The sequence below is a fragment of the Dasypus novemcinctus genome, chromosome 6, assembly GCF_030445035.2.
Source record: "Dasypus novemcinctus isolate mDasNov1 chromosome 6, mDasNov1.1.hap2, whole genome shotgun sequence".
Lineage (NCBI taxonomy): Eukaryota > Metazoa > Chordata > Mammalia > Cingulata > Dasypodidae > Dasypus > Dasypus novemcinctus.
The window spans coordinates 95078564-95091894 of record NC_080678.1 but is presented as its reverse complement, the minus strand read 5'-3'; the positions used below and the strand labels follow the sequence as shown (position 1 = coordinate 95091894).

General features: G+C 38.9%; 1 pseudogene; it reads right to left on the bottom strand.

The window, feature by feature from the left end:
- Positions 1-845: 845 nt before the first annotated feature.
- On the bottom strand, positions 846-5160 carry LOC131278765 (deubiquitinase OTUD6B pseudogene; annotated as a pseudogene).
- Between the last annotated feature and the right edge of the window lie 8171 nt (positions 5161-13331).

Below are 13331 nucleotides of genomic sequence, written 5' to 3'. Positions count from 1 at the left end.
CAAATGTACTCACTAAATGCAATGAATGTACTATACTAATGAAAGATGTCAATGTGGGAGAAGTGGGATGTGTGGGGAGTGGGGTATATGGGATCCTCTTATATTTTTAATTGTAACATTTTGTGTGATTTATGTGTTTTTAAAAAAAGATAATAAAAAAGAAAAAAAGAGCTCCCAATAAGCCATTTTAGAATATTTTAGAATGTAGATGGAATTCATAATACCTAGGTTCATGATATCTTATCTATATTACTTCTTAATGCTTATATTTTAATTTTAAAGTAACATTATTTCAAAATAAATACCAAGGTTATTGCATTCAAGTTCATTTATCAGCATTAATTAAATTTGCTGGGAAGCAGAATTGGCTCAACAGATAGAGCGTCTGCCTACCACATGGGAGGTCCAGGGTTCAAACCCAGGGCCTCCTGACCCATGTGATGAGCTGGCCCGTGTGCAGTGCTGATGTGTGCAAGCAGTGCCCTGCCAGGCAGGTGTGTCCCCCACATAGGGGAGCCCCTGCACAAGGAGTGTACCCCGTAAGGAAAACCTCCCAGTGTGAAAAAAGTGCAGCCTGCCCAGGAGTGGCACCGCACACACAGAGAGCTGATGCAGCAAGACGATGCAACAAAAAGAGATACAGATTTCCAGTGCCACTGAATATAAGTGGACACAGAAGAACGCACAGTGAATGGACACAGAGAGCAGAAGACTGGGGGGGGGGAGGGCAAGGGGAGACAAATAAATTTTTAAAATTTGCTATCACCAACATCACATTATTGCAATGAACAAAGAAACTTAGAATTCATTTCTTCAAGAAATATTGCACTGAAATGGTTATTGTAGCAGTGCTCCAAAAGATATTCATCAAATGCAATGAATGTAACACACTAATGAAAGAAGTTGTTGATATGGGAGGAGTGGGGGGTGTAGGGAGTAGGATATTTGGGAAACTCATTTTTTAAGGTAACATTGTCTGTGATCTGTGTATCTTAAAAAAAAAAAGATAATAATAAAAAACAACAAAAGGGACACTGGTTTTAAAGTTTATATGACATATTTCTCAAAACCCTGTTAGTAGTTCTGCCATAAAACTGATTTAGCATAGTTGTGTTTTTCAGTACTGTTTGAGACAATCCAACACTTGGTATGAATAATCAGATCACACAGTGTACTTAAATATAATTGTTCAATGTTTTATAAACTAGTAGCAATTTTCAGTAGCTGTTTGGTATCTTCTGTGTGTAACAGAATTTTAGTCTTCTCCTAAGCTATATTCATGTCTCATATATACAAGTATTAGTTGGTTTTGGGGATATTCTTGACCAATTATGAAAGGAGGAGTATCTGCCTGTTTTACTTCTATTGATATTTTAAAATGTGAAACAGTGCTCTTAGCTCAAGCTGACCTCCCCATGCAACTATGTTTACAATATCATTACAGTGTTTTCCAAACTCTTCTGAAGTATACATGTCTCCTGTACTAGGGTTTGTTAAAAATGGCAGAGTCTTCCACATGACTTTGCATGTACTTAGCAGTTTGACTTCTTAAAGCTACTACAGTCAGAGTTCAGTACTGTTCCTTCAGTTGATCTTCAATAGCTCTATACATACAGAGGCCATCAGATGGAATCTGTTTAATTTCCAACTGTCTAACTGCCAATATTTGAGCACGGTTTTTACTTTCAACATGTCTGGCTCCTGATAAGTTCCTAATTTCAGCTTCTGCTATCTTTTCTTCCTGCCGTTTTCCAGTGCAGCTTTTCCCCCTATCTCTTTTGTGCTTTTGATATCTGAGGCTGCTGACTCTTAAGAACCAAGTTTGAAATGTTAACAGCAACAGAATCTAATTCTCAGTAGTCAGCTTCAAATGTTTCAATTCCTCTTCATGTTTTTGTTCCATTTCTGCTTCCAATTTAGCAACATATTCAATGAATGGCTTCCTCCACTTTTTGTAATTCTTGGGAACAGTATTCTTCATACCATGAATATTGGTCTCCAGCTCCTTCTCTTTGAGATGCCTTCCCAACAGCTGCTCTTCCTCATCAAGCTCCTCCATCAAGACTGCCTCCATGATAATCATAGTCATCTACATGCACTGGAACTGAAAACATTCTTAAGTGAACTGAGCTGATGACAGCACAACTCTGATGAAACTGAGAGCCACTAAGGATACACTTTCGATGGACTGTACAAGGAAGGGGGCCATATAACAAAGTGAACCCCTACTGAAATGAGGGATTGTGGTTAACAGTATAAATATGAGCATGTTCTCTACTGAACTATAACAAATATATAATAATACATGTTAATATGATTTGTGGGAATAATGCACCAAATATAAGCTATGGCATATAAACAACTGTAGTATTGTGACTATGGTTTTACATCAGTTATATTAATAACAGATGTGCCATAACAATGTAAGGTCTTGGTGGTAGGGTAGGGTATGGAAATCCTGAATTGTATGCATGATTGTTTTCTAAACTCACAACTTCTCAAATAAAAATATAAATAAAATAAATTAAAACATCGAAAAATGATGACTGCTTTTCCATTTCTGCAAAGATTGTTGGAATTTTGATTTGGGATTGTATTGAATCTATAAATTGCCTTGGGTAGAACTGACATCTTAACAATATTTAATCTTCCAATCCATGAACACTGAATGTCTTTCCATTTATTTGTCTTCTTTGATTACTTTTAGCAATGCTTTGTAGTTTTCTCAGTATAAGTCCTTTACACCCTTGCTTAGATTTATTCCTAGATATTTGATTCTTTGTGTTGCTATTGTGAATGTAATTCTTTTTTAAAATTTCTTCTTCCAAACATCCATTGCTTGAGTATAGAAACACTATAGGGTTCTGCACGTTGATCTTGTAACCTGCCACTATGCTGAACTCATTTATTAGCTCTAGGTGCTTTGTGGATTTTTCATGATTTCCTCCATAAGGGATCATATCATCTGAAAATAGGAAAGTTTTACTTCTTCCTTTCCAATTTGGATGTCTTCTATTTTTTTCTTGCCTAACTGCTCTGGCAAGAACATTCAGTATACTGATGAATAGCAGTGGTGGCAGTGAGCGTCCTCATATTGTTCCTGGTCCTAGAGGGGAAGATTTCATTTTTCACAAGTATGGTGTCAACTGTGAATTTTTCATATCTTACCTTTCTCATATTTAGAAAATTTCCTTCTGTCCCTAGTTTTGTAATTGTTTATATCAAGAAAGGGTACTGGATTTTTTCAAATTACTTTTCTGTATCAATTGATATGATCATGTGTTTTGTCCTTTCATTCTGTTTATATGGAGTATAACAACTGATATTCTTATGTTGACCCATTCTTGTATACCTGGGGTAAGTTCCACTTGATCATATTGTATAATTCTTTTCATATGCTGTTGGTTGAGATTTGCTAGTATTGTGTTGAGAATTTTTTCAGCTATATTCATAAGAAATGTTGGTCTCTAATTTTCTTTTCTTGTGGTATCTTTATCTAGCTTTGGTACGGGGGAGATATTGGCCTCATACAAGGAATTAGGGTGAGTTCCTTCCTATTCAATATTTTGGAAGAATTTGAGGAGTGTTACTGTTAATTATTCTTCTAATGTGTGCTAAAATTCACCTGTAAAGCTATTTGGTCCTAGGCTTTTCTTTGTTGGGATTTTTTTTATTACTGACTCAATCGTTTAATAGTTATTGGTTTGCTGAGATCTTCTATATCTTCTTGAGTAAATGTAGGTAGTTTGTTTCTAGGTGTTTGTCCACTTCCATCTAGGTTATCTAATTTGTTGTTGTTGTATAGTTGCTCAGAGTATCCTCTTATAGTTCTTTTTATTTCATTGTGGTTGGTAGTAATGCCCCTTTTCATTTTCTGAATTTAGTCATTTGTGTCCTCTTTCTTTTTGTCTTCATAAGACTGGCTAAGTTTGTAGATTTTATCAATTTTTTTAAGGAACCAACTCTTGGATTTGTTGATCTTCTGTACTGATTTTGTACTCTCTATTTCATCTATCTCCACTCTAATCTTAAGATAATATGTCACAATTCTACCACCATCTATAGTTCATAGCTTATTATCTTCCTTCTCCTCACTCCGGGTATAGTTTGCTCTTCTTATTCTAGTCTTTCCAGTTTTTAGGTTCTCTGATTTTAAATTTTTCTTATTATTCAATGCAAGGATTTAGAGTTATTTATCTGAGCACTGCCATTGCTGCATTCTATAAGTTTTGGTAAGTTATATTTTCATTTTCCTCAAGATATTTCCAAATTTCCTATTTAAACCATTGGTTGCTTATGAAATTCCACATTTTAAAATTTTCCATTTCTTCCTCTGTTTCTGATTTTTATTTGCATTCCACTTTGGTCAGAGAAGATACATTGTATGATTCAATATTCTTGAATTTATCAAAGTTTGTTTTGTGATTTATGATATAGTCTATCTTGGAGAATGATCCAACTCCACTCAAGAAGAATATGAAATCTATGATAAAGTGGAGGTAAGTATTTGTACAGGGAAGGGATAAGATGAGGGCATAAGGGATACTATCAGGCAGGATTTTGCAGGCTTGAGGAGGATAGGGTGGGGACAATGAGTCAGATGGCCCAAGGAAATGGGGAAAGGGTTTGGGGAACAGTTGAACATGGGAGATTGTCTGGTATGTAGTTGAAACTATAATGTAGAGAAAACTCGTTAGAAAATATAATAAGGCTTACCTGTTTAAGGTGCTTAAGGAGGGGTACCTGGCACAGGGGCAGGCTTCTAGGGAGTGTGTGAGTGCTCATATTGTCATAGTGTGTTTTATCATTGGGTGGAGACCCATACAATGAGTGGGAAGGTATACCCACATCCTGGGGAGACCTGATGTTCTCAAACAGAGGGAATTGTGTCTCTCCAGAGAACTGGTGGCTCCCAATGGGGGAGAACAGTTTAGTGTGTCAGGCCCTCAGCATTGTTGCAAGTATCTGTGAATCTGGTCCTTCAAGCAGTGAAGCTGGGGTGTCACTGTGGGCCCTGAAGGGAGGGGGAGAGAGGAATAGAATAGATGAAAGCAGAGTAACTGGGGTGCAATGGAAGTGTTCCACAAGATCATGCAATGATGGATATAAGACATGTTAAATTTCACCAAAAATGTATAAAAGTCAATAGGCTAAAATATAAACCATAACATAAACCATAATGTAACTAAAATTTTAGAGAATTGTACAGTCTGAAATATAAACCATAATGTAAACCAAAATGGAACCATGTTTGATAGCTCTTTCAATATCTGTACATCAGCTGCAGCAAATATAAGATGAACATGTAAAAAGATCATTGCTGGGGAAGGGTGAAAGGGTTTGATATTGGATATATGGGAGTCACTTATATTGTATATGTGACTTTACTGTGATCTAAAACTTTTTTTGAAGAAAAAATTAAAAATGTGAAGGAAAAAAAAGTACGTAGACACTGAGGAAGAAATTTAAAAAATTGCCTTGTCATTGTACATACAGGGCAACACCTATTACAGTGATGAAAGGCAAAATGTCAAAAAAAATTTTTATTATATTTTTCATTTTTAATACCCCAATTTAATTTTAGTTTTTCTAAATTAATATGGCTTCTATTTCTGATCTTTAAAACTATCATTACTATTTCATTTTGCTATTAATTGAATTTGGCAATATAATAGCCTTCATTTTTGAAGAAATTTTGGACCACAGAAGGGCTCAATGATGGCAGGGGAGGAATTCTGGTGTGGGGTGTTATTGAATGGGGACACATGGTTGGGAGGGAGTTCTCCAGGGTATGTATATATAAGGTATATAAAAATGTTCAGATATTCATTGGTTATTTTCATAGTAGTTACAGTTACAAACATCAACTGAAGTAGTGCTATTTTCCTAGCCAGGGGAGCTCTGTCACATTCCCCAATTGAACAGCAACAATCCCCCAAGACCAGTGAAGGATGGTCCAATAATGAGCCCTTGATACTGATGACTATGCTTATGAGCTTGTATGCCTGAAATTTGAACTAGGCCAAGAGCTGCAGGGTGCCTGAGTTACCTCCTGAGAGCCTCCATGTTGCTCAAATGTGGCCACTCTCTAAGTCAGACTAATGCATGTAAATACATTACCTTCTCCCCACCATGGGACAGGACTCCCAGGTATGAGCCTCCCTGGCACTGAAGGATTACTACCAATCACTAACTAGTGATGCAACTAGAAAAAGACCTTGAATAAAAGGGGGAAATGGTAAAGACGAATGAGTATGTATGGCTAAGAGTCTTCAAAAAAGAGTTGGGAGTTCATCAGAGGGGTCGCACTTATGCACACCTCAACTGGATTCCAGAGACAGCCAGAGTAGATACAACCCTAGGTACTGGTGCTCCTGAGGGCTATGGAGACACAGTTTCTTTGGTCATGGCAGTTGGCTCTGGATTCAGTGCCTTGTCAGTAGGCCCCACTTTGGAATTTGTGTTCCTGAGTGTGATGGATTTGGAGCATACAGAAGAAATAGTCACTATATATAAAAGATAACATCTTATGGGGATGAAAGACACAATGCAAAAAAAGAAACTTTATTTTTTAATTTAAAAAATTATTGTTTTTTGTTGCCTTTCTTTTGGGGAAGGCTTTGGGTTGCAGAAGGGTTGCTGCTGTGGTAAGGGAGGATCATTCATCCAGGGTGTCAGTAATGGAGGGTGTGTGTGTGGGGGGGGGGATGTGCCTGAGGCATGACTCTATGGAGTGTGAGTGTATTCATACAGTCATGGAGTGTTGTCTCAGTGGGTGAAGACCCACAAAATAACTGAAGGAATATTGAACTTCCATCCTGGTGAGTCCTGCCACATTCTTTCATACAGTGGTGTGAATCTCTGGAGTACATGGGCAGTGCCTAGCAAAGAAAGGTGGACCAAAGCACCACACCCTTGATACTGATGCTTGTACTTATTTTTTTTATTTTAAAGATTTTTTAAAATTTATTTCTCTCCCCTTCCCCCCCCCAGTTGTGTGTTCTCTGTGTCCATTTTGCTGCGTGTTCTTCTTTGTCCACTTCTGTTGTTGTCAGCGGCATGGGAATCTGTGTCTCTTTTGGTTGCGTCATCTTGCTGCATCAGTTCTCCGTGTGTGCAGTGCCATTCCTGGGCAGGCTGAACTTTCTTTTGTGCTGGGCAGCTCTCCTTACAGGGCGCACTCCTTGTGCATGGGGCTCCCCTACGTAGGGGACATCTCTGCATGGCACGGCACTCCTTGTGCGCATCAGCACTGCGCATGGGCCAGCTCCACACGGGTCAAGGAGGCCTAGGGTTTGAACCGTGGACCTCCCATGTGGTAGATGGATGCCCTAACCACTGAGCCAAGTCCACTTTCCAGATGCTTGTACTTATGAACCTTGTCCTTGTGAAATGAAAACTTGGCCTGGTAATATATATTGCCTAAGTGTTATCTCCTGAGGGTCTCTTTCTTGCTCAAATGTGGACTCTCTCTAAGCCAAGCTCAGCATATAATTTCACTGCCTTCCACCAGACATGGGACATGATTACCAGGGATAAGCCTCCCTGGCACCAAGGGATTAATACCAAGCACCAACTAACAATGCATTTAGAGAAAGACCTAGACAGAAAGGGGAAATATTAAATGCAAATTAGTTTTTATGGCTAAGAGATTTCAATGTGAGTTGAGAGGTCATTCCAGAGGTTATGCTTATGCATTTCTCAGGAGGATCTCACTGTCTGCTGCACTAAACAGTGCCTCAAGTAGGGGTGCTCCTGGAGGATTTAGAGATACCTAGACATTATAGGCATAACAGACAACCCCAGGAAATCAGCACCCCATTAATATGCTTTACCTTGGAATATATGATAATCCATCTCTGCCAAGGTTTCATAGACTCATTTATAATTTTCCTATACATGGTTCTTCTGCCCTATTTATTTGAACCTGTAATTAATATTATACCCAATAAATATATGTCCCAGAGACTTAAGTCTTCTGGCTGTTCATATACTGGGTGAGGCCTGACTCTCAGCAGAGTTGCAGCCAATACCTACTCTCGAGTTCATCAGACTCACGAAGGACAACTATCAAAAGGATGATGATAGACAATGACCAGTAAGCAAGAGTATCTACAACTGCAAGACAGTTCCATCCATCTGCCCCATGGGATCTAAATCCCCTCACAATCAGAAGCAAAGTGGGCATCACCATTCCAAAATCCTCAAAATAGAGGAATGAGCAAACCTAAGGGGGGAATGCAACTATGGACTAAAGTAGGCATTATTATGATAGTAATGGAAGAACTTATAACAATGATATAGAAACAATGGTCACCAGATTTTATGAGGGGAGGGAGAGGGAAGAATAGGTGTAAGAAGGGGCATTTTTAAGACATTGGAATTGTTCTGCATGATATTGCAATGATGGATACAAGCCATTATATATTTTGCCAAAACCTATAAAATTGTGTGGTGCAAAATATAAACCATAATGTAAGCTATAGATCATGCTAAGTAGGAATGCTTCAATATGAGTTCATGATTTAATAAAGTAAAAGAGAAACCTCTGAATCTAATACAATCTAATATGCCCAGAGGAACAGATGAGTTTACAAACACAATCCAATATCTATTTTTGGAATTCATAAACAATACAAACTCCTACAATGTACAAGGGGTTTGTTGGAGTTCTATTATATGTATTATTTTTGTACTATTTTTGCAACTTTAATTTTTAAGTTACTTCAATTTGCATATTGTATGTCCAAAACCATTGATTTATTGCTGCTCTTTACACATTTGCATATTAGTGCCCATAGGAAGTGGGATGTGGATTATACACCAAAAAATTCAATACAATAGTACTGGCATTTATAATTACTCATATGGTTACCTTTACCAGGAGTCTATTTCTTTATGCTACTTTTGAAATACTCTCTAGTGTCCTTTCCTTTTTGTCTGAAAAACTTCTGGTTGTATTGCTTGTAGGGAAGGTCTAGTGGTGATGAACTCCCTTAGCTCTTGTTTATCTGGGAATATCTTGATCTTTCCCTCATTTTGAAAAGACGATCTCACCCAGATATAAAATTGTTGATTGGTATTTGTTTTCATTACACTTTAAGTATTTCTACCCACTGCCTTCTTGACTCCATGATTTCTGATGAAAAATCAGCATTCAATCTAATTGGGACTCCCCTGTACATATGTTGCTTTTTTCTTTTACAGTTTTAATAACTCTCTCCATCCTTTGTTTTCAAGAGATAATCAATATGTATCAAGATATTTTAATTTCCCAATCTGCTTAAAGAAATACCATGTAATGAATTTGAGGGCAGGAAAATATCCAAATTCAGGCATCATCAAGGCAATGCTTTCTTCTCAAAGATCAGCTGCTCACAATCCTTGCAAGGCATATGGTGGCACCTACTGGACATTCCCTTCTCTTCCAGGCTTCACTGATTTCAGCTTCTTGCTTCCATAGCTTCCTCCTCTCTCTCTGTATTCCATTTATAAAGGACTAAAGTAATAAGACTAAGACTCATCCTGAATGAGGTGGATCACACATTTAGTGAAGAAGCCTCATCAAAAGGTCCTAAGTAAAATGGGTTATTTTATATATATACTTTTATTTTTAAAGAAACTTTAGATTGCATAAATGTTACATAAGAAACAAGGGGCTCCCATATACCCCACTCCCTCTCCCTAGCACACTTTACCCCATTGACAGCATCCTTTGTTAGTGCGGCACATTTGTTACAATTGATGAACCCATACTGAAGCATTGCTACTAACAATGGACTTCTCATGGTTACATTATAGATTACACTTTGTCCCACACAATTTTGAAGTTATGACAAAATATACAATGGTCTGTATCTATCAGCAATGTCATGCAGGACAAATCCAATATTCTAAAAATGCCCCCATATTACACCTATTCTTCCTCTCTCATACCTCAGAACCTCTGGTGGCCACTGCCTTTACATCAATGATAAGAGTTCTTCCATTGCTAAAATAATAATACATCTATACCAGAATAATAATGTCTACTTTAGTTCCTCTTTCATTCCCTAATCTTGAGGATTTGGGGATGGTGTTGTCCACTTTGCTTCTGATGGAGATGGGGCTTAGATCTCATAGGTAGATGGATAGAGCTTTCTTGCTTGCAGTTGCAGACACTCTCTGTTCTTCGGGATGGGCATTGTCCATCATCATCCTACAATGGGTTCTTAAACCCATTGGATAGGAATGGATAAATTTAAGAACATGTTTTTCTGGGGTACATACAGCTTCAAATCACCACAGTGCCTGTGTTTTTCTTCAAGTTTATCCTGATTGGTGTTGAGATACTTCAATGCACATATTCATGACTTTTGCTAAGTTTGGGAAGTTTTCTGCTATTATTTCTTTGAATATTACTTCTTTCCCTTTTATCTGTGATCCCCATAATGCCTATACTGGTATGCTTGATAGTATCCCAGAGGTCTCTTAGACTAAGTTTGCTTTCTATAATTCTATTTCTTTTTTAGTCCTCACCCTAGCTTTATTTTTTTAAAGATTTATTTTATTTATTTATTCATTCCTCCCCCCCCACCTTAGTGTTTTGAGCTGTCTGCTCTTTGTGTGTTCTTCTGTTTCTGCTTGCCTTCCCTTAAGATGGCTTTAGGAACTGATCCTGGGACCTTTCACAGTGGGAGAGGGATGCTTAATCTTTTGTGTCACCTCAGCTACCTGGTCTGCTGTGTCTCTTACTGTCTCTCCTCTGTGTCTCTTTTTGCTGCAACATCTTGCTGTGCCAACTCAACGAGTGGGCCAGCACTCCTGCAAGGGCCATGTGCAGGCCAGCACTCTGCTCAGGCCAGCTTGCCGCCTGGGTCAGCTTGCCTTTCACCAGGAGGCCCTGGGAATTGTTTCCCCTGACTCATTTTAATTGTCTTGTCTTTGAGTTCAGTGATTCTTTCTTTTGTAAACTGCAATGTGCTTTTAAACCCTCCAGACAATTTTTCAATTCTGTTCTTGTGGTCCTCATCTCTAGTAGTTCTGTCTGGTTCCTTTTTAAAATCTCCATCTCTTTACGAAATTATCATCTTGTTCATTCGTTGTTTTCCTGATACCCTTTATAGCACTTTCTCTGTATTTTCTTTTCTTCTTGAGTATACTGAGGATCATTTTTAAAATGTCTGTGTTCAGTATGTCCACATCTTCATCTTTGATGGTGTTTCCAGATTTTTATCCTTTTCCTTTGGATGGGACATCATTTCCTGTTTTTTCTTTGTCTTGTAGTTTTGGTGCACACTATACATTCAAATAGTTTCAAATGTTAACTCTGGGATTTATTCCCTGAGATGTCTGTTTCTTGAGTTTGTATACAGCTAATGATATGACAGTTTTTTTCTTGAATGCGTAGGCATTCTGCTGTTTACAGTAGTTTGAATATCCCCTCTACTTTCCAAGAGACAGAACTTCTCCCTTTCCCCAGTGTTTTATGTTGAGATTTAAAGCAGGTAAGTTTTTGCCCCAGGCCATCCACATCAATTGTTTCTTACAATTTTTATAATGTTTTTTTCTTTGTTTATTTTTGGTTTTTGTGGGGTTTTTTTTCCTCAATCTTCCTTTGTTTAGAGGGCAAATTCTAAGAGAAGGTGCATGACCTAAAAGAATTTCCCAAGTCAGTTTTTTCCTGCAGTAAATAGGCCAGAGACTGACAAAGAAAAGACAGATCAGCTCCAAACTACCCAGGAGAGGGGATGAGGGAGGAGCCAGAATGGGAACCAGGAGCTTCTTCCATGGCTCCCTAAAGCTGTCCCTTCCTGACCCTCCCATCCTTTCAACTATTCTCCACAGCCAGAGGAAGTTTAACATCTTAAGTCTCTTCCACCTCCTTTGTCTGGGATATGTTAGAACAATGGCTACACTCAAAGCCAAACCATAAGTCATCTTAAATCACTAAAAGCCATGCTCAACAATCAGTCTGTGCCAACCCCAGATCTTGAAGAAAGATTTTTATGTCACTTTATGGCATCAGCAAGATATACCAGGGACCAGAGCCTATCACAGCTTGTTGCAAGGATGGGGGATGGGCACCAGGAATGTCACATGGCAAGAGCAATTTACTGATGTTTATGATTTACCAGCCTGTTCCTCCTGCTCTTTCTTTGATGCTGCAGTCTTCTACTGGAGTCCAAAGTTTCAAAATAGTTGATTCATACACTTCTGCCTAACAGTTGGTCTGGTGGAGTGATTGTTTTCTGGAGCTTCCTCCTCTACCATCTTCCCACAATCCTCCTAAAGTGGGTTTCTTGTACAAAACATATAGTTAGGTCTTGTTTTTTACATATTCTGCCAGTCTCTTTCAGTTGATGTATGTAGTCCATTTGAACTTGTGGTGATTCTTGGTATAGTTGCATAAATATCTACCATATTTGTAATTGGTTTTTTTTTTCACTTGTTTTCTTTATATTTTCCCCTTTTTCTGCCTTCTCTAGTTTTAATTGAGAAATTTGTTTTATTACATTTTCTCTCCTCTCTTAGCATATCAATTACACTTCTTTATTTTTTTTTATTGATTTTGTAAAAATATTACATTAAAAAAAATATGGGGAAACGGACTTTGGCCCAGTGGTCAGGGTGTCCGTCTACCATATGGGAGGTCTGTGGTTCAAGCCCCGGGCCTCCTTGACCCGTGTGGAGCTGGCCCAAGCGCAGCGCTGATGCGTGAAAGGAGTGCCGTCCTACCCAGGGGTGTCCCCCGCGTAGGGGAGCCCCACGCGCAAGGAGTGCACCCGTAAGGAGAGCTGCCCAGTGTGAAGGAGGGAGCAGCTTGCCCAGGAATGGCGCCGCCCACACTTCCCATGCCACTGACGACAACAGAAGTGGACAAAGAAACAAGACGCAGCAAAAAGACACAGAAAACAGACAACCGGGAGAGGGGAGGGGAATTAAATAAAAAATAAATCTTAAAAAAAAAAAAATGATGTCCCATTCAACCCCCACCCCCAACCCACCACTCCTCCCCCAGCAACACTCACTCCCATCATCATGACACATCCATTGCATTTGGTAAGTACATCTCTGGGAATCTCTTCACCTCATGGTCAACGGTCCACATCATGGCCCACACTCTCCCCCATTCCATCCAGTGGGCCCTGGGAGGATTTACAATGTCCGGTGATTGCCCCTGAAGCACCATCCAGGGCAACTCCAAGTCCCAAAGGCGCCTCCACATCTCATCTCTTCCTGCCATTCCCCATACCCATCAGCCACCATGTCCACTTTTCCCACTCCAAAGCCACCTTTTCTCTGTGGACCTTGGATTGGTTGTGTCCGTTGCACCTCTATGTCAAGAGGAG